Source organism: Dermacentor silvarum, chromosome 1 (assembly GCF_013339745.2).
Source record: "Dermacentor silvarum isolate Dsil-2018 chromosome 1, BIME_Dsil_1.4, whole genome shotgun sequence".
Taxonomy (NCBI): domain Eukaryota; kingdom Metazoa; phylum Arthropoda; class Arachnida; order Ixodida; family Ixodidae; genus Dermacentor; species Dermacentor silvarum.
In genome coordinates, this window is record NC_051154.1 from 375,968,960 (window position 1) to 375,986,897 (window position 17,938).

The window sequence follows — 17,938 nt, forward strand, 5'->3', positions numbered from 1 at the left end:
TATCGTGTTTCTTTCGTCTACGTCTTTAACGCGTTTTTATGAAAACCGCCAACAATTATTGCTATGATCAGGGTACACCACCAACAAGGATTCTTACTATTTTTCTTCTTCTTTGTTTCTCTGCATATACGGTACATTATAATCGTCAGCACCTTCGCCAACTCGTGCCACCTTCGCCCAGCAACTCGCAGGCGAAACGCAATGACGTCACCCGGAGCCGGCGCGCAATTGGCGCAACCGCGGCGCCTTCGTCACGCGGGCCGCGCCGGCGAAGTTGTTTCGGTTTCGCCCGCGCGCGCTCGTCGCCGCGCTTCCGCGCGCGCACCAGCGCTCGCCTCGATTTCCGCCTTTTCCCCCTTCCACGCGCTCCGGCTCGCTGCTCCGGCAGCCAGCCCCGCGCACAGCTTTCCTTCCCGTTCAAGGCACTCGCGCCGAGAGAGAGCGAGACAGCTCCTACAGAGAGAAAAACGGCGGGAGAGAAAGAAGAAAAAGAAAGAAAGGAGAGCGGCGGTACCTTTTGTTGTCGGTGTGGCTGCCGCATCAGGCGAGCAGTACGGGCGCAGTAGTGCGAGCGTGGTGGTGGCGGTGGTGCATCAGTTCGCGGACACACACCACACACGCGCACACACGGGCCGTCTCACAGCGCAGCGCCCGGTCAGACGGCCCCAGCCTGCGTGCGTCACTCGGCCGCGCTAGGCCCCGGAGGACCATCATCGTCGACAGCCGAAGTCAGCCCCCCTCCGTCGGACCTACTTTACTGCCCGGTTCGCCTCCCAGGGAGTCGCCTCGTGACAGCATCGGCCGTCGGGTTAGTTTCGCCTTTGGCGGCATCGCTTCGGAAACTACCGGGTCCGTGTGTTTCGGGATCGAAGTGTTTCCACTCGCGCGAAGAAGTCGTGCCAACTCGGATTCTCGAGCCTCCCCCTCGAAGAACGGAAGTGATTCCGCGGTTCCGGCGCCTGCCTTTTGGCAGCCCGCTTCTTCCGTTCCGTTATTCTGGACGTGTCTTGAAGTGCCTCGTCGGGACAGTGCCAACGGCGTCGCGGCATTCCTTCATCGCCTTACGTGCGCGCGATTAACCCTCGTGGTCACCGACGTCAGGACGGAATAGTGTTTTCTTCAGTGAGCGATTCCTTGATCGCTGGCGTGTTGTTGTATTTTTGTAGGCTACTTTCCCAGCATTCCTCTATCTTATGTTTTTTTTTTTTTTTTTCACTGTGCGTAGACATCTTTTGTGAGAGTTGTGACCATTGACTAGCTTTTGCTGGATACTGTGCGACTGAGAAGAGTAGAAGCGACAAGAACGAAACTCATTCTGTGGCTTTGAAGAAAGTCGTTTGGATTTTTCGTCTCCTGCGTGTTTGCGGTGAGTACCACTTTTGCCTGCTCTGTAGAGTATTTGACGCGAGTATATGGGTTCTGTATTCATATCTATACAAGATATCACCATGCTACAAGCGGTACTTTTGATTTATGGGATTTTTGTCTTCGTTGTGTGGAGGTGTGAAAGTTTGCAAAAACAACGCTTTCTCGTTATTTTTGCAAAATTTCATACCGCAAATGTAGAAGATAGCGGTATGCTTAATTACATCTAGTATCGATTGTTGTTGAAGTGACAATGTTGCTGCATTGTTTGTTAACAACTGTATCCGCATTTTAGTTGTTTCTAGAAGAGACTGGCGAAGGCATATTATCTCTTCCGTTTCGTGTCAGTGTGCAGGATAACAGAAGTCTGCATGCGTTGACATTGTTTCAATTTCTGAATTTTACTGCATTCCGGCTAGCTTTTTTTGCGCGTAGCGATAGCGAGTAGGAATGAAGCAGTTCATTGACAACGTAACCGTACGGTAAAACTGACGGAGCAGCAATTTGACAACTATATTTTCCACTGACGTAAATTGAACAACACGTAACGATTCGCTCGTTCGCCTACGACCAGCCTCGATCGTGCGAAACATTTTGCTCCTCACAGCTTATCTTGCAATAGCGAGGAGACGTGGCTGCTTTTTTGGTTTACGCTAAGCCTGGCGTGACGTCAGCAGACTTTTCACGTTCAAAGGGGCCACTGGTTGCAGCAAAACATGAAATCTCATGGTCGAGAAGGCCTAAGACACACAACCCCCCCCCCCCCCAAAAAAAAAAAAAAAGGAGTCACAACAGTGCGAACTAAACTCTAGAATTCTCTCAGAGCATTCGGGCCACTGGGCAGGCATGACGCTCGCTCTAGTGTTTTGTCCATCTGTCATTCAAGGCCACGTTGAATTGTGAATCGCGGTGGCAAGCGCATCCGCGCTGCCTGGCGCGTGCGGATATAAACGAAGGTCCCGCACGTAAGGGCTTGTCTGGTGAACCCACAAAACAAGGAAACACACGGGAAATGATACAACAAAGAAAAATAGCCATGGTCAACCACGAGAGGACTCCGGAAACGCCGGCTGGCTTTGTATACACGTCCTGGTAGAACCCTTGCGGCGCGCTCATTATAGAAGAGTACAGGCCGGCGCTCGCGTTATTTTTTTTTTTTTTTTCGCTGGGGAGAAGTATGAGCGTCGCTGCGCGAAGATCACTTGGCTTCGTCTTTTACCGCATTACGTACTTCGTGGCGCATTCCAAGCAGCAAGGTACCACACCTTCACACACAGTAGCAAGTATTTAAAAAAAGACCACGACAGTCACATTAACCGAGCAATCTAGCGGCTGTCACATTACGTTCACGAAACAAAGCTATGTAAGGGGAAGAAGTTAGTATATTTTCATAATTCCGCGCAGCATCTGTTTTCTTAGAGTCATTTTACTTGTATCGCCCGCTTCAAAAAAGGAGATCAATGGCATTTTAAATTATGTGAGACGGTACAGTGAGCTTGACTACAAATCTGTAGCTTGCCACTCTCAGTTACAGGCATGAAAAATACGGACGCAGATTCAGTGACAAGGCTGTAATGGGAACGCAAACGCTACCTTCTTAGCTAATCCCGATGAGAAAAAAAAATGTTTGGTTTTACGTGCCAAAACTACCATCTGATTATGAGGCACGCCGTAGTGTGGGACTCCGGAATAATTTAGACCACTTAGGGCTCTTTGACGTGCACCCTAAATCTAAGTTCACCACCGTTTTTGCATATCCACATTATCCAAATGCGGCCGCCGCTGCCTAGATCGAACCCGCGTCATCGAGCTCAGCAGCACCATAGCCTCTACTGTAGCGCGGGGAGTAAAATAATTAAGATGCAGTACTAGATTGGTTTGTATGCCTGTCAACTCATGTCACAGTGGTAGGATAGTACCAGACAATGGCGCTCGCGTTTTCATTGTGCAGTAACAAATAGTATGAAAGAGTTAATACAACGTGCTCGACGATATCGTATACCACGGTAAGGTCACCATGCGAGTCGGTCCTTGCGGGAGCCAGTTCAGCAAGCGTCTTAAACAAGACCAGCTCGAACTGTAACGAGTTTTACGGCTGGAGGTGAAAAGTGTTGAAGTTCAGCGTATACATGGTTGCTGCCTCATCCTTGTGTTTAGTTACGGGCGTCGTAGCAGTAACGGCACTGTGAATGCCGAAGCACTAGTGTGCCCTGACGAAACGACCACAGCTGAACAGTGCCCGCATGTGCAGCGTCGATATGCAGGTGACTTGCTCTAAATAAAGCCTTTTTGGGGGATGTGTTCTACCGCGACCGCACACTCAAAACTGGGTTCGCTGTCTGTCCGTCCATTCCGTGACGCCGTGATTTGCGCTGTTGCCACCATGCCGCCTCGTCATTCTCGTCGCTTCTACACCCGCACGCTCAAATGTCTGGCCAACTGCCGCCCACGTGGTGTGGAACTCACGCCGCTGTACCAATGTGCAATTAGGAATCGGAGGTGTTAGCCAATGAGCCAACGCATAGCTCCCGCTATCGACTGCTGGTGAAGGGTTTGTAACGTGCGTGGTTACGACTAGGGAAGTGGTGGCGTATGTCCATATGTTTCGGGGTCAATAACAGGCGATGCGCTCACGCAGATATCCGATGCGCGATACAGCAGCCTTTCGCAGTGCGGCTTTCATCGCAACCGAAATTGTCAGCGTTGCCGTCGCGAAGATGCTGTCTTGGATGTCAGCCAAATTAAAAGCGTCGCCTTCATGCCACCATCGTCATGTCGTCGTAGTCGCTACATGCCGTTGAGGGAATATGTACTGGATTACAGGAATAGGACATCACTTCGTCTTGAGTTGGTCAGTGATGGCCAATACCCTAAATGTCGCTTAACCACGTGGAGCGTATTAAGGATTTCAGCGTCCCACTGATGTTGCCAGTAGGTTCTCAGTTTTTTCCGCAAATATGGCTTTAGGTCTATAACCGGAACAGCTATGTACATGTTGCAAGATTTTGTACCTGTGGAGGTAGCCATTCAGTCTGATAGCACGTTACCTTCAATAGCTCTGCGTCCAGGCACCCAGCATACCGTTACATGTTGGCCAGAGGCATAAATAGTACACATGAGAGAAAAAAGTTCTGCAATCACTGGATTTCTGTGTTTGCAACATGTCATCAATGCTTTAACGACGCTTAACGAATCTGTGTATATGACTGCCTTATGTAGTTTTAACTGGGTGGAAACGTCGGGTGGATTAGCTGGTGTCAGTAAATGAGTTCACCACCATAAATATCATCGCCCAAGTTAGCTGATTTTTGTTATACAATAGCGTAAGGACGTCCCAGACAACACAGGCGTTATGGGAGAAGCTGTACTAACGAGATCCAGAATGATTTAGACCGCCTGGTGTTCTTTAACGTGTACCCACAACGATATCCCATTCCGTCACCTATTGGAACGCGACGCGCTGTGATAGGGAATCGAGCCCGCGACCTCGTGCTCGAAAGCACAACGCTATAGCCACTGAGCCACCTCGGCGGTTCAAAGTGATTAATTAACAAAAGTAAGCAGGTAGATGTTGTAATGCATCAGTAAGCATACGCTTGCTGGGACCTCCAGGATCCCTTGAAAGCAACACTATCCATGCAGCTCAGAGTAATCGTTCACAATTCACGTGTGTCTGATCACGCGAGTATAATCGAACGGACTAAATATGCGACAGCGGATTGGAACGACATATCGGCAATGGAGGTAGGTGCCGTGGTGTATGTTCATAAGTATAAGCTGCACTTTGTCAGCAAAGGGTGGTTGCATGCACACGGTGAACTTAGCAGTAGTAATAGTAGTACTTAGTAGTAGTGGTTGTAAGTATAGTAGTAGCAATAGTAGTAGTAACCGTTGTAGTAGTAGTATAGTAGTAGTACTAGTATATAGCTTTACTAGTAGCAGCAGCAGCAGCATATAGTCTTGGCAATGACTTATCACCCGCTGTAGGGGATCAGCCTAGTATCAGTACAAGAGAAATTAGAGCACATAAGTAAAGAAACTTAGTACATGCAAACTGATGTCAAAAGAACTATATATACATAATAAAACTTTTAAGGAACCAAAAAAAAACAGAGGAAATCAACACGGTAACCACAATTCACCACGAAGGAAATCGTAAATGCACGAATAATCATGGTTGCCGCTCTGCCCAAGATTTTGGGCGTCCACATTGAGAACAGGAACCGTTAAATCTAGGCCAAGTAAGTGAAGCTTTGTTTCCAAGGTCAAATAGAGAACCGCTGACAATAAAGTTAAAGATGATCTGTTTCCTTTTCACGACAAAATGAACAGAAAGTGGAAGGCGCCGCGGAATTTACTTGTCCGCTTGAAACCGCAGCATGACAGCTTTCGCGTCCGTACGCACTTCTCTAGTCTCGCCATAGCACTAGCACGCTGTAAAGCTGCGCACTAACCCATATGCACTTATCTCCAGCTCATCTTTGGCAGCGATGTGGAAGCTGCGACTTCAAAACGGCGGCCACATCGTTTGATGCAAACACCCTCTTTAATGTAGTTTCCAAGTGTGTCAAACTCCCGCTAACTGCGTGAATGTGTTTGCCGTAAACTACTAAAATAAGTGAATGGTGCGCAAACCTGCGCACTGCCTCGCCTTTTGATTGCTGGAAAATGCTCTGGGATTGCACATCAAGATGAAGAAAGGCACTTCCAGTATTCCAAGGCAGGAGTCTAAGGCACAATTCAAAGCATGTACTTAGAGGGACCAATTCGGCCCAGACACGAGCGGGAACCCCACTGCGAAAGCCACTCTTGAAAGGAGATGGGCGGCACTTTCAGCAAAGCAAGAACTCTCGGATTCGTGAGCCTCTGCGTCAGACGGAGTGCTTGACCGTTTTCTTCGCGCTTCAATTGCGCTAGGAAGCTGCACTCGTTTCGTTGGTTCAATTGTGCGGGCGATATGGTTTCTCAGCGTACATAACATATCTGTCGTGCTCAAAATAGGCCACAAGAAGATCATCCTACGCAGAGCGATGAACCTGTCGAGTAAGAAGACCAGCGTTCTATAATTCTGTTTTATTATTCTTCACCCTCCCCCCTCCCCCTTCTTTCGTTTTGGACTCGTAAACCTCGAACGAGAGGCTCATTTCGCTAGGTCGCATCTGTCGAGGAAGCAGCGGAGCTGGCTACTGCGCGCGCGGCAGCGTGCGAAAGGCGCCCGTGGCGTGGCCGCTGCTCACCTCGGACTAGTCGTAAAAGGATGCACACGTTCCTCCACGGTACGCTAAGGCTATCGAGACGTCCTCAAAGCATGTGCCCGTGTGCTCGGGGAAGCGGTCGCCAGTTTCGTCTTCCTGACTTTGAACCGAGCCCGCCGAGAAAGAGCAGGTGGTGTGGGATGCCCCGGAAGAGCTTAGCCGTTATTCTTCGCACAAGTTCACCGGGCTCTGAATGGGGGGAGGGGGGTGGGGTTATGACAGGTCCCCGTCTACTGGTGCTCATAAAGTCAGCGCTGCTGGCTGTCTGTATTGTACATCTTTGCATGCTCATCCATTCTGCACAGTTGCTGCATGCATATGCTGACAGGCTATAAGCATAAGAGCGGCTAAAAAAAAAGTAAAATAAACGAGCGGAATACCACCTGTGATGTAAGCGGGGCCGCGTTGAATTGCCAAGAAGCACAACTGCGCTATCGAGTTATCCTCTGTTAGCAATGCTTTCAGAGGCAAGCAAGCTTATAGGATGGGGTACCACTTGAGTTTAAAAGGCTAAAATCTAAGATGTTTGCAAAGCATGTTGTGTGCTCGTCCTTGGTTTTCTTCTTTCTTTCTTTTTATCTCCCTTTGTATCGTTTGAAGTTAAATGTGCTTACGGTGTTCTGGTCAACACTCCTTCAATTCGTAGCCGAGTATGACTGAGCAAAGACAGAGAAACGCTTCTTCAAGCATCGATTTCAGCACGTATTTCTCAGTTCAAATGCACATGTAGATAAAGTGCACATTTCTCTTCAACTGGCAGGGATTCCTTTGAAATGTATAACGAACACTGTACTGTGCCTTAGTTACATCAGTGATTGGGTCAGTTGATTTTACATGATTCAAAGTATAACAGCGCGACTTGCGCATTGGAACACTGTGTACTAGCTGATTTGCGTGGAATAACGATTTGTCGCCAGTAATCTGCGGTATCACAGGCGTAACCGTAGCCCATCATGCTGCGACCCCACTAAAGGTTATGCGTTTTCATCATACACCTTCTTTTTTTTTTCATTCATTCAGTATCATATAACCTCTCAAAAACTGACGTGACATCGTGGCCGACACACCTGACCCCAGTTTCATCTGCGCACTCCCTTGTTGAGCTGTTGAGCGTGGACTGCATGCTACCGAGCTTCAAGCGTTTTGGTTACAGTTTAGCGCTCAGATGCGCCTCGGTCAACGAGGGCGTGTGAGCATCGTTCGTCGCGACCAGTTCCATGATTTCAGTTTGCTAGTAGAATGTCCACTCCCAGGCAGTCCATCTATCATGCATGGGAGCTGGCGTCCTTACTTGCCGCATGCTACAAGACAGGCCGACCCGAAACCTAGCGTGGTTATACACGCTTGTCGCGCTCCCCGATCGTATAACGGACGTATCAAGATACGCCCGTACACTACACGGCGCGTGCGGTCCCCGCCGCCGACTGTATACGCGTCCCCGCTAAGGAGGTCGCCGCAGCGTGACACAGGACGGGTGTCGCGGCGTTCGCCCCGTCACAACGAAGGGGGTGGGGGTAAGCTTTGGGCGTTGTCGCGTTCTCGGCGCCCGTGGCACAGGCAGCAGCAGCACCCTCGCTCAGCGAAACGAACGGGCCGCGCCACGCGTCCCGCACCATAGCACGGCGCCACCGACTCGCCGCGCCAATTCTGGACGGAGGGCGATTGCGCGCCGAGCGGCTGAAGAACAATGGGGTGCCCCCCCCTCTCAGGTCGGCGAAAGGGCGGCTTGGAATTAGGCCAGCCGGCGGTGCCGAAGGTCTTTCTTGGCCCTGGCTGCATACAGGCATCCCGCTCGACGACTCTCGCTGCCGCAGCTGCTGGTCTCCCTTCTTGGCCGTTCCTGCCCCCTCCACTCTCAGCTGCTCGCTCGTGGCGCCGTCGAAGCGCGCGCGGGCGCTGCGCTGCCGCCGCCACTGCGGCGCAGCCGAGCAACGCTGGCCTGCACGTCGCCGGGTGAAAACGAAAACGGGGACGCGACGCGGCGCGTTGTTTGGCGCCGGTCGGCACCTCGCGAGGCGCGCTATTGCGCGACGCTGGCCGTTGCATCACGTGCCGGCAGCCGCGAGAAGCCCGTTCGCACTGCGACGGGCGCTGTGAGTACGTGCGCTGGTTTTCTAAGAGCGCGTGTGTACTTTGCGGCCAGCACCGCGCGACTTTAAAAGACGTTGGCAGTGCCTTCGCGAACGCGTGTGACAGCGTGCACGAGCTTGCGCGCCTTGTGACGCTTCGCTGAAGCCGTGCGAACAGGAGGCGCAGCGCGTTCGATCGTGTTAACACACCCGATGCTACGGCGAGAAGCGAAATTAAAATCTCTTGCAAAGAATTTGCGTGTAATCACCGTAGGATCATCTATACAGTCGAACGCCTTCACGAAGAAATGAGATGCATAACGAAGGTTTCGGTATTTCCCGGTCGAAATCTTATCTTTCATATGCCGCGAAGATTGCTTCAGCGAGATTCTCTGTACAAATGATGAATTTCGGCATCCCCGATGTCTGATTTGTTGTTTTACAACTAACGTACGTAGGGGCCGGTAGCAGCACTGCACTATGCAGTATAGAAATGAAAGAAGGAGAAGAAAGAAAAAATTCGTCGGCCCTTCCACTCCGTGAAGATGGTTAACCAGCGAAGCTGAAACGTACGGCCCCGGTTTTTATCACTGGGTTAATCCCGAGGGTTCATTATCAATTATGAGGTTACACACACGTTCGGCTGCGACGGAGACAGCGACGTCATTGACAGTATGCCCTCTCCGCCGTTGTTGCTTGTGTTCGATGTATCGAGTTCGCTCGGCGGCGTTGTTAGCAGCATTCGCCCGCCCCATTGCCGCTTGCGATTCTTCGGAATTAAATTGCTTCAAAATTAAACCTGCACGTTACGTAAGGCAATGAATGGCTCATACCACCGTAAACGCGGCCTCCCCATTACGACGACAGAAGTGAAATTCTACGCTGGAATGATGAGCGGCAACGCACCCAGCTGTGCAAGAAAACGACGACGACGAGCATGATAGCAGTGGCACGAGCGGTGCCGAGCACGTTGGCGCCGAGGGGCGCCAACGAGCCAGCTGCCGAAGAAGACGACGACGCTCGAGCTGATGATGATAGTTTTCGGTACAGAGGCGATTTCGCCTAGCTATATACCATTTCGCCTAGGCATATGAAGCTTCGCCTTAAAAAAGAACCGGCAGGCCGGATGGCCCAATATTTTGTTGAGGGGTACCAGTGTGCACGTGTGTGTAATATTTTAATCACTATAGCATACTGCGAATACTGTGATCCAGCAAATAATAATACTAATACAATAATAAATAAAACATCAATGTAGTCGCAAAGATGCTCCCGCTTGGCGGTGCATGCTGCAGAAGCTGGCCATGGAGGCCAATACCCAAAAACACTTTGAGCAACAAGCGCAAGCGTACTGATGAAGCCTGCTAGTGCAGCGGGCAGTTCTGCACCGATCCAAGCGGGAGCTGAGAAATGACGTACTCTCTCGGTCAGCTGCGGTTAGCGATTCCTTTCATTACCTAACTACTGATTTCATGTTAAATAGAGCTTTCCTATTGCTTGACGTGCTTGACCTGCACTACCGAAAGCGGCGCACTGTGCACTTTTTACACATGGTGCGTGCGTGCATGCGTGCGTGTGTGTGTGTGTGTGTGTGTGTGTGTGTGTGTGTGTGTGTGTGTGTGTGTGTGTGTGTGTGTGTGTGTGTGTGTGTGTGTGTGTGTGTGTGTGTGTGTGTGTGTGTGTGTGTGTGTGTGTGTGTGTGTGTGTGTGTGTGTGTGTGTGTGTGTGTGTGTGTGGAGCGTATTGACAATTGTGGTGATGACGACTACGTGAGTTTCGTTGAAGATTGAGAAGCGGCGGGTGAAATCCGTCGCGAGAACCTCGTGTTGCACCTTCCTTTCTAAAGCGTAACTTCAAACATTCTTTGGAATGCCCAGTACGGAAGTCATACTTTGGCTGGTATATATATATATATATATATATATATATATATATATATATATATATATATATACCAGCCAAAGTATGACTTCCGTATTGGGCATATATATATATATATATATATATATATTGTCACGTTCTAGGAGAACAGGCGACCTGAAGCGTTGAGCCGTTGAGCGTCGAGTCTCTGACCGCCAGCTGAACAAACGCAAAGCTCAAGCAGCCGCGCGTGGATCGGAGTAACTTCGTCAGCCTCTTCGCTGGCGCCCGTCAAAAGCAGGTGCCGGCGCATGGACTAGCGCGCGTGTGGCTATATATATATGCTTCAATATGTGGCAGAACGAAAACAGAAAATGAATAAAAGTTTACGCTTAGGCAGAGACCCACGATTCCCTGCAAGTTTATATGTCGCCGCTTGATGTGTCGACAAAATATTTAAAGTAAACAAGATTGGCTTTGTATATAGCAGCGGCATATACGGTTGGTGTCACGACTGAGGACGAGTGAAGTATCGGCGGGGATTCCCCGGCCACCTTTCTGAGCTGATCGGGTTTTTGGCACTTCCTGCCAAGAGGCACAGTATGTCCGGTCTCTATATTTTGCATTAGAGCGCCCGCTTGTCTCGAGTTTTGATCGATGGGAGCGAATCTCGAAGCTTCCGTACTACCGCCAGTGCCAGCTCCCGTGGCGCTGATTATAGTGGGCGGGCGAACACAGAGCGCTAGCCACGTCTGATATTTGCCGCCTTCCCTATACACGCCCCCCCCCCCCCCCCCAACTCCCTCCCTGCCCTGCAGTGATGATGATGGCTGTGGTGTCTAGAAGCCACGTCACTCGGAAAATATATTTGCTTGTGTTCCCTAGCCTCTAAGCGTTGCTTGACAGCTAGAATTTTCTTATCGCATACCATCGGTGTTTCTTCTGTGAGCCTTGGTTTTCAAAAGTGCTAGGTTTCGCTGTTCCAATGGTGGACTACTACGATATAGCATCATACGGCGATTTTGGATTTGCCTTTAGGACTGTTCGAGCAGAAATATTAAATATGTTCAAAAATTTGTTGGCAGATAAAAGTTCATGCGGCACCAGATCTGAACATGGTTTGAGACCCTAAGCGCTTTTATCATAACACGTTTTCGTCAACTGCGGGCGTCAGTGCTTGCTGTCTTGTCTTTCTTTGGCTTCGGCCCGTGCGCCTAGTTGTACGTACCACTCCAAGCGTCACTGTGTTCTGACTGTGCTATATAATAACCAGGAGTGAGTAGAATTGCCAAGGGAATTAATACAACTTCGGTTTAATGGAAGGAGAAAAATAGATCAACGAAGCGTTCTTGTCACTGGTTTTATGTTTCGTGTTTCCATTCACGACTAGTCTGCCAGTCCTGGAATAACCACTGTCTAAGCCGACGTCCCGAGAATACAAAAAAAAAAAAAAAAACGTCATGCACATCAAATGCACGGGTTGTAATCTATGTGATTCGAAACGTTAAAATTAAAGTCTTTCATTTAATGCTGTACAACAAAATACGATGCATACGATTTTGTTCAGCGTCAATGCACAGATGTGACGAGCATGAAGGCGATGAGTATATTGCTTGTAGAGTGAAGAAGGGTGATGAACCAATGTATGCACACAGAAGGATAACGCGTATCTAAGTAAATTTGATGATAATCTGCCCCCTCAACCGCACATGCCTATTCCAGAGGGCCAGCCAAGAATGGACACAGACCCACTGAAACATATACAATGGGCCGCGAATGGGTAGTCCCAATGTAAGAAATTTAACGAAGTCAAATAAACTGTTGAATATCATACTTGCATTAGGTGGTCTGCGTGCTGTATAAATGTCTATGAGCCTAAATTACACATGTACTTGTTTTATGTGCTGATTGATTGCTTGATTACACCGAACAAAGATACGCTCACTGGCCTAATTTTGTCTGTCAGCATGCATTCAGTGCTATGTAAGCCGCTTCAGTTGGTTAGGGAGCACCGAATGACACGAAATTTGGCATAGTAATCAAACAAATAAAGCTTAAATTAAAGCTCTCTAGTGACACGCAGTTGACCGTTTCATTGAATATATTTGACAGCGGTGCTGCCTGGTCTGTAGGTGATGCAGGTCTGTGCATATATTGAAAGATGAGAACACTCTCGTCGTTAGCACGATGCCTGCCTGAAGGTCGTATCTAAGTAGGCTCCAGATATCGTGGTAGCAATACTGAATTGAGCGTACCTTGGCGTCGTATGCGTTGGGGAATTGTTATGTGTCACAGCTGCTGCAATATACATACATACATACATACATACATACATACATACATACATACATACATATGTGCTTGTGTGTGTGTGTGTGTGTGTGTGTGTGTGTGTGTGTGTGTGTGTGTGTGTGTGTGTGTGTGTGTGTGTGTGTGTGTGTGTGTGTGTGTGTGAACTCTCCAATGAGGCATCTACCGCGTGTCCCAGCTAAATTAGCCAAGCTGTTGTTTGTTTGATTTGTTTATTCATTACATTTTAGTATTATCCAAGTAATCAGTTCACAAAACTCATCTTGGTGGCGGCAGATGACATTTAATCGAACGGCTTATAGGTTTCCTCACTTTATATTGTACCAGTATTCTTTTTCCAAGCTTAGCTAACGTTAGCTGGGACACCCTTTATAAGGACCGCGTCTTGTAATCTGCCCGAGTGAGGTATAGTGTGCATAGAGGGATTTAACATAGACGGATTTAACAGCGGCCAATCAAGGTCAGTCTACACTCCTAAGAAAACATTCTAAAAAAGCATTAGAAAAAAGTGCCCAGGGGGCATGTTTTCTCGTTCAGCGGAATGTTTTCGCTTGTGCTCTTAGAAGCTGGTCCGTGCATTTTGTTTTGTAGATGGAACAACATTACTGTCAGTTTCAGCAGCATTTGCCGAACTCATACGTTGTAAACTAGCAGAAAATGTTCAATGTTGTGATTTACAAGTTTCAAAGACGAGACACATAGAAGGAGACGCGCATGTACACACTTGGAGCACGGGCACGTTCATCCGCAGCTGCCATGATACACCACACATTTTACATCCATCCATCACAAGTGTATGTGTTCTATTTTACATGCAATATAGGCGGGCAAAACGTGTGTTACTTGTCTGTGATGTTCATATCACGGTGATTTTGAAGTAAAATATGTAAAATGCTTCATGATGCAGTATTTCTTTTTTTTTTTTTGTATACACGAAAAAAGATGTAAAATGGCTGTTATTTTGCAGGTTTTTACAGACATTTCTTAGAGTGTACGAGACTAGCCCTGTACCCTTTATGGAGCCGATGTCTATACTAATTTTAACACTTTAATGCACTATTCTTTTTACCCTTTTCCGCGTTCAGGGTAGCCAGCCAAATAACTACCTTTGGTTAACCTGCCCGCCTTTCTATACACCATTTCTTTCTCCCCCTCCCGAACTCAAATTATACAGTTACGGTAGCACAGCAAGCACGTGTGCAGCGACATTGTAAATACACGCGTACACCAGGACAGGTGTCATCCACGTTCCTTCTCTCGTGGAAGCATGCGCTCAGTTATTCTTTGTAGTGAATCAACAGCAGAATAATGTGGCTGCTTTAGTGCAGTTCCTTGTTTGTGTTATCGTGGACCCATGAAATTGCGGATGCATTATGTAAGGATTCTTTCGCTTTGATTCTATTCATTTCGTATCACCCGTCCGAGCGAGTGGCCCCTACTGGCGTTGACAAAGACCTGGCATCGTTCCAGCCAATGAGGAAGGCCAAGAAGAATGTACATAAGATGATTTCTTACGTAATACGCACCCTGGAATTCGAATGGGCGGTATAAAAACCGGCATATTCTGCCTGAAATATATATAGGGCGTTTAAGTGCACCTGATCAGAACTTTGCCGTGTGCTACACCGCTCCTTGCATCTTAAAACGAACTCCACGGTGAGGTACTTAAGATCGATGAATGAATTTGTTAGTTTTTCATGAGTGTACGTGCGAGAGAGAGAGAGAGAGAGAGAGTGTGTGTGTGTGTGTGTGTGTGTGTGTGTGTGTGTGTGTGTGTGTGTGTGTGTGTGTGTGTGTGTGTGTGTGTGTGTGTGTGTGTGTGTGTGTGCGTGCGTGCGTGCGTGCGTGCGTGCGTGCGTGCGTGCGTGTGTACGTGTGTTCGACCTATCTTTTGACAGTCGGCGGTGTTTTTGGTTATTTTATGCGATGTTACTGCCCTATACACACGGAGGTGCTCAGTGTTACTAGTCTTATGGGAAATCGAAACAATGAGATCATGGCAGGTCATCACTACGGCGCACTACTTCTGCGCTGGTCCGGGTCGAAACAAAGATTGAAATTGAAACCTAAGCCGGTGTGCACGGAAGCTGGGCATACCTTCCGGTGAAACGCTTACAGTTTGTAATCGGGTAGCACCTGGCGTGACGCCCCGCAACAAAATGAATGCCCCGAGCGCTGTATACGCCCGCCAAATATTGAAAATTACAGCGCCCTCTTAAAGGCGGAGTATGGCGTGTTGATAACATCCTGTTCGTTGATGGTCAGCGCCGGCAGCACGGGACGGCGCAATGTGAAGCTGGCACTCGCTATCAATCAACGGGGCGCGGACTTGAGAATAGCCGAGGCTAAATATACGCTCCCTTGGCAGCTGATACGCTGCTGTCGTAAAAGCCTACATAGGCGCGCCTTATGCGGCCGGGGATTCCCCGCCGTCTCGGCCGGGCGCGCGAGACGAACACCGCACGTGCGCGGCGCAGACGCAAAGGGTGGCCGGCGCTGCCGCATTCTTTCAAGCATAGGCTCAGCAGTCGGGGCACGCAGCAGCTCCGGCGAGGACAAAAGAGAGTACATGTTTTGAAGGTGATAACCTGAGGCCCGAATTCACAGAGCTACGTGACCCGTTGGAACTGTTCTTGCTCCGGAATTGTTCGTTAAGACCAAATTACAGCCAGCCCTCATGCGGGACATTATTATTGGAGAAGGCGTCCGGCCTATGGGAAATATCACTTACGAACTAAAAGCTTCGTTAATTCGGGCCCTCGTTCGTCAGTGCCCTTTGCCACTAACCGGCTGTCTCCTCTAAGAGTGTGTTAAGAATCAGGATTGGCTGGGGACTTCTTCTTGCGAACAATCCTAGCGTAAGAGTTTTTTGTGACTGGGGGACCTGCGTATTTATCTTCGGATGTGGAGAGTTTTTTTTTGTTTTTTTTAGCTAGGTGTTGTGTGCATAAATAGCATGCGGTGAGCACAAGGCGACGCATGACGGAGGCCTTTTCTTTTTCCAAGGGAAGGCACGTTGTAGCACGATGGTAGTATAAGGCGACGTAATGGATGAGAAATGCCCAGCCGTGAGCCGCTTCGAGTAGCTTATATCCTTTAGAACGGCCCCTCGAGTTCAGCAGAGCTAAAGTCGCCGATGGCAGACACCCCAGTGTCGCAAGCCAGAGTAGCTATCTACTGCTTGCCTCCGTGGCTGGTGCTCTTCAACAAGCACTCAAAAAAGCGTGGTACAAGAACGTTTTTTTTTTTCTTTACTTTTTTTTTTTGCATTCCGCCCTCATAGGAATGTGAAGCAACAAAATATCAATCCACGTCGACCACGTGCTCGGCAGCAGGGGCGCGATCGGAGATCTTGACCACTATCTTGTACGCGTTCAAAAAGACGACGTTCGGTTTCGCCTCACGCGATTGGCCTAGACTGGCTTAGGCCGTGATATCGACGCGGCCTGGGCAATCGCGTGAGACGAAACCAGACATCGGCTTTTTGAATGCGTACAAGATAGCGGCCCTTTGCTCGAAACGCGCTCTGTTCAGTTACTGCGACGTCACAAAGTGGCAGTATGCACATTTCTTGAGAACGGGAGGGAGAGAGCAGCCAATCGGCAAGCGGTGAACCATTCAGTAGCCGCAGCCGCCGTTTGGATCCAATGCAATCCACCAGACGTGCCATGGAAAGCCGGTCTCGTAGCGAGCGGATAACCGCCCGAACTTCACATCTCTCGTCGCGTTCTGCTCCTATAGCAGACGACGTTCTTGTAATAAAAATGATTGACAGGAGCGTGTCGTCATTTTGACGTCACCAAAAGCAACAAACTCCCCGAAATTTTTGTCGTCTGGGGAGTTCACCGCTTGCCGATTCGCTGCTCTGTCCCTCCCGTTCTCAAACAATTTTGCATACTGCCACTTTGTGACCTTGCAGCAACTGAAGAGAACGCGAAATGATCAAGATGCGATTGAACGGATAGCGGCATGAAGTCCCAGCAGCACAGTTAGCGTTGGTGTATCGCAATACGTCACTTTAGATGGCCAAAACACCGCCACGCAGCATTGTGCGTGAGCCGACATAACCTAGTGTCATACTGTATACTACACATCTAAGTGCGCTAAATATTCGACAATGCCAGTGTGAAATCACATATGAACTTTAACAGCATTACGAGCATTCCATAGCTGATTTCAAGAGGCATGCGTGCGTTTAGTGCTTGCGTGTGCTAAATTGTTCATTTTTATTCATTTATTATTTTCAATGCTGCCGGTCTCATGTGATACTTCTTTTTCTATCGAATTATCAACAACAAAGAAAAAAAGAAGCAAGAAATGAACGCAATGTGAAATACGAAGTGCCGCTTCACGTTGTCGACAAAAAACCGCACATTGCTCGCACTGAAAGCGGCTAAAGCTCCTTCGCGTTCCTTCGCACTCCTTTCGCGTCTCCGTGTTTTAGACGGAAAGCAAACACGACAATATGCCTCGTAGCGCAGACCTGGCCGATAACCGAACCGCACGTAGCCCTCACTGCCTTTGTGCGTGCTTTGAAAACAAACACACAACAACAAAAAAGAGAGAAAAAATAACAACAGCCGAGGACGGCCATAAAATACGAAGTGATCGCCGAGGAACGTTCGTTCGCCTTGGTCGCCGAAGGCGAATCCAGCAACGAACGAGCACCTTCGTGACGCGGAAGCTTCTTTCCCTCTCATTCTCGTAAAGGGCCGAATAAATGAGCCGGTTGCGCGCGTTTTATGGACGACTTATTCGCATTCCTTCGCGGCACCTACTTATTCTCTCTTATTATTCCGCTTAGCTCGATTTGCCATTTCCAAGCGTATTTTTCTTTACGCTCCCAAAGGATGTATACAGAAGGATGTATTCGATCGGGCTGCTCTTATCGGATTCACTGAGCGCGTAACATGGGGAGATTAATTGCCGTCTTCGTACCATTTATCATCGGTTCCGGGGATGCGACCTACTTTTAAGCGTGTGATATTTCTTTCCTAGAGCATTTCACCGACTGGAAAAAAAAAAATTGAGGTTCACAGTTCGATCGAGTGGCTGAGTGGTTGCTTAGCCGCAAAACAA

General features: G+C 48.8%; 1 protein-coding gene across 2 annotated transcripts in view; it reads left to right on the forward strand.

The window, feature by feature from the left end:
- The first annotated feature begins 540 nt into the window (after positions 1-540).
- The window catches only part of LOC119437472 (uncharacterized), a 258,469-nt gene continuing 241,071 nt past the window's right edge, over positions 541-17,938 (forward strand). For both annotated transcript variants that reach the window (XM_049660595.1, XM_049660594.1), the window contains exon 1: positions 541-1,366. The gene's annotated coding sequence lies outside the window, so the exon portion shown is untranslated. The remainder of the gene's footprint in view (positions 1,367-17,938) is intronic.